The following is a 4,856-nucleotide window of genomic DNA, read 5'->3' as shown; positions in this document are numbered from 1 at the left end:
TCACAGGTCTACACCCTTGTAAGAAACCTGTCTTCATTGCTGCGAACGATACATATAACCTCTGAAACCTACATGGGACCTCGGGCATTGGTCTCTCAACCATAAGAATTAAACAGTTGCCCACATTGGTCTTCCTAACCATTGCACAGTAATCCCATAACCGATGGTATTGCTCATCCAACTTCCCATAAATTTTTTGTTGCGCCTTCTTCCTTGCCCTATACAATGAGCGAACATGGGCATCTACATTCCACTTAGCTTTGGCCTGTTTCTGCAAAACGTCTATAGGCAGGTTTGGCTGGTTTCTGAATGAGTCCATGCACCATTCAGCTATCCAAGCTGAATTAATCATGTGATTCTTGTATCTTCTAGTGCATGAGTGTCTTGGATACATTAACACCAAGAGAAATGTGGACTCATCCCTTAACTTCTTCCCATAAACCCTGTACTTACATTTCTTGTCTTTGCAACGAGCTATAACCTTCTTGGTTTCATTTCTTGGGAACTCTAAATCCTTCCCCTTCAAAATATTTGCTTGCTTCACCGCTTTTCTAAACTGCACCGCATCACCAAACACATGACCTATTTGCAACACTGGATTTTGCATCTCTTCTTTGGTAAATGGAATTCTTTTGGTGACATCACGACGACTTGATGTTTCTTCATCGTCACTAGCACTAGGAGCGGGCGACCTAAGTATGTCACTCGGACAAAGATCTTCACTATCATCTTCATCATCTTCCCCCCCTATTTCTTCCACATGTCCACCCCCAGCTTCCTCACCCCCATCTTCCTCACCCCTAAACCCTGCTTCATCATCAACAACACCCGAACCCCCCACCCTTTCTGACTCCACATGCTCCTCCCCATCTGATGACTCAGCATCAGTATCTACACTAAGAACCTCGTCCCAGAAAGCATCCTTCTTATATACAACAGTCCTCTCATATTCTTCATCCTCTTCTGCATTGTCATCTACCGCATCTACATCAAACGAAACCAAATACAACTCAGCTAGCCCATGCCCTAAATGGTGTGAAACCATTTCATTTACATCATGATCAGATGATATCAGCCTTAATCCTTCATCTAAAGACGTATCAGGTATCTTGTAGTGAATGAGGTCACCAAACCTATACCCATACTCCTTACATATTTCCTCAATTTTCGAGAAAGACATCTTATGTACATCATGAACCGAATGATTATGAACAAACCCACCCACATACGTAGACCTATTTGCCCTATTGAAGTAACCATTGTAATGGACCTCAAACAGCAATATGTCACTCGCCATTATGTGGCCTGCCACATTGAGACAGGATGCAAAAAGCATTAAACAAAATGCAACATATATTTACAGAACACAAAAAAAGGAAGCAACAAAATACACCATTGAGTGACCCTACGTATGCAGTGAGCTTTGGCTAAAGCATGCAGAATATTCCAACAAAGCATTAAAGAAACAAACCCTAAACCCTAAACAGCAATCAAACAGTGAGAAGTAAACCATTAAGTACGCGTACTATAATTGCTAAACCATAAGTATGCAGTGAGCTTTAGCTAAAGCATGCAGAATATTCCAAAAAAGCATTAAACTAACAAACCCTAAAGCTTACAAACCCTAAAGCCTAAAAAGCAATCAAACAGTGAGAAATAAACCATTAAGTATACATACTATTATTGCTAAACCATAAGTATGCAGTGACTTTTGGCTAAAGCATCCAGAATATTCTAGGTATGGACTTAATCATTGCTAAACCCTAAATATGCAGTGCCTTTTTGCAGTGAACAACAGCAATCAAACAGTGAGAATTTAACTCTAAGTATGGACTTAATTATTGCTAAACCCTAAAAATGCAGTGACTTTTTTTGTAGTGAACAACAGCAATCAAACAGTGAGAATTTAACTCTAAGTATGGACTTAATTATTGCTAAACCCTAAATATGCAGTGCCTTTTTGCAGTGAACAACAACAATCAAACAATGAGAATTTAACTCTAAGTACGGACTTAATTATTGCTAAACCCTAAATATGCAGTGCCTTTTTGCAGTGAAGAACAGCAATCAAACAGTGAGAATTTAACTCTAAGTATGGACTTAATTATTGCTAAACCCTAAATATGCAGTGACTTTTTTGCTAAAGCAAACCCTAACAGACAGTCAAGTTTCTTCAACCGACAGTAGCCAATTAAAAAATGGAAAATGGACACCCAACATTTTGCTAGCATCAATTTGACCAAAGAAAGTGGACACCCGCTTTATTCAACCCACCAGTACACAAATCGTTTTTTATTTGACAGACTTTTGACAATAAAACCATATGACCCACAAATAGACAACCCACAAATAGACAACATTCGACAATAAAGGGGACCACAATGTGAAACTCGGCATACGGAAAAGGGGACCACAATGGTCGACGACTCGGCATACCAATAAATAAAACAACCAAAATCATTTGACAAAAGGGACTATACCTGGAAAAGATGGCAGTGACGAAGAAGACGGCTTACGGGCAAATCTTCCAACGCAACTACACGAGAGAGGCACTGGGTGGAATCACGATTTAGGGTTGGGTGGAATCGCGATTTAGGGTTGGAGTTCGTTTATTTGGGTGGAATCGCGATTTAAATCTGGGTGGAATCGCGATTTACACTCACTGGGTGGGTTGACGAAGATCAGTGGTCGTCAGCCTGTGTTCTTCACGAAGACGCTATCCAAATCGTTTTTCAATCTTCGAGTTTTCGTGATTTTCTTAAAAAAACCCTAAGAGTGTTTGTACATGTGGTCGCATCCGGGGTAAAACGGGGCTTCCAATAATTCTTTCGCACGTGTGCGGCACGTGCGACCCCTTCCGTTAGGATTTCACAGAAAATCCTAACGGAAGGGCCAAAGTGAACGAAACTCAGACTTTGATACACGTAAGTGAGAGGTTTTGAACAATGAGGGGGTGTCTGCAAAAAGGATGAAAGTATGGGGGGGGTAAGTGAAGTTTCCCCTAAAAATAATCTATATCATATCTTGGTGGATAACTCCATCAGCGTCCCACATGAACTTGGAGTCATACGAGGTCCAAATCATAAAAAATGACCCGGATCAAATCCCTCACAACAATTGGATGCTTCATGGGATCCATCTTCTTTACATAGGTATACATATAGAGGAAACGATACAAGAATAAGATAACTTAATGAATATAAATGCACATGACATACACGTTATTATATGGTGAACTTAGTTATTTTATAAATCACATGCAACATTATAAGGTCAAAATTCATCGTATGATCGTGGATGCAATATAGATATAGTACATGTAATAATATAAGAATCATGTCATAGTTCAACTCCATATGGTATACCTTAGAAATTACCCATTCTTGGCAAGATTGGCGCTGTCCCGAGAACCTGTAATACAATACTGGTACACCCGACTATTGTACCCTACCGTCCATAACAATAACAGCTGGACCGAGTCCAACTTCGGGTGGCCCACACTACTAATGATGTACGTTTTATAGTGACCACTAATCAAACACAATTGCGTTGGTCACAAACAACCATTGAATCCAAGACTCATATATAAATATAAAGATATTTGACCATAAGGTTAACTTTTATAGTAACTCCATAGCCGTTATCCCACATGTACCGGTGTACTATGTCATACAATGCAATTTAGTCTTTCCGTCTTTTATATGCATGTTCTTACAAATCTCATCATTTTCATTATCTTGCTTAATCGGCACATGTTTTCTCAAAATAAAGTTCATAGTAATCCAAAATATATTTAATGAGAGTTGTAAATATGCATATTTGGTATACATAAAGTAATCATGATATGCAGAAAAATAACAAAATCCTCCAACGGTTTCATACCCTAAAAAATCTGAGAAAATATCTATCATTAGTTCTAAACTCGAACTAAAACAAACCCTATACCTAAACATGTTCAAACCAGACTTTCTGCTTGATCATCGAACATTCAAATAAAGGGGTTCAAACTTCGACCACGACATAAAACGTTCGGACAGGGATAGTCGAACATTCGGTATTGGGTAGAAAACTCATCTCAAACCAAAAAGTCACTAAACCACTTCTAAGGAAGTCCTAAGGTCTTAACATGATCCTTAACAGAGTATTAACCCAAAATAATATCTCCATACAAAAGAAACTACGTCTAACATCATCAAAACGTTAACTCATGCTTAAACCAATATAAGACCAACAATACCATTATAAGCTCAAAACACACAAACTAAGCTATGAAAAATACCTAAACAATATTACAACTAGATAAGGAATGAATTAAGCTAAAAAGATTATCTCCTTGAAGCAAAACAGCCAAATGAACACTTTTCCTCCTTCAAAATTCACACACACACACACACAGAGGGGTTTCACTGAGTAAAAAGGGCGTAAATGGTTTGAGAAACGAAGGGGATGGGGTATTTATAGGGTAAGAAAAGTTGAGGGTGTTGCTTTCTTTGAACGTTTGGGTAGTCAGGGTTGTAGGTCGAGCGTTCGGGTGGTCCATGGTCGAATGTTCTTCATTAGAGTTTTGGATCTAATGTTCGGTGTACTGGGCTTAAAATGTTCAATCCGAACTAAAAGTCAAAATACTTACTCCCAATGAACCCTAATGAAATTGGTAGACCCGTTAACCTTTTTACTTGTGCCAAACACAACCAAATAATTACTTGGGGTTTTACAAAGAGAGAAATTTTTTGTGTAAAAATAATTGATATGGAAGCTAAAGTGCTACCCAATGCTTTGAGTAACACTATAGTATTCTCAGTATTTAAGAAATTAATAAGGAAGTTGCTGCAAGTAACTTTTTGTGATTTTTATTT

Source organism: Corylus avellana, chromosome ca6 (assembly GCF_901000735.1).
Source record: "Corylus avellana chromosome ca6, CavTom2PMs-1.0".
NCBI lineage: Eukaryota > Viridiplantae > Streptophyta > Magnoliopsida > Fagales > Betulaceae > Corylus > Corylus avellana.
This window is presented reverse-complemented; position numbering follows the sequence as displayed.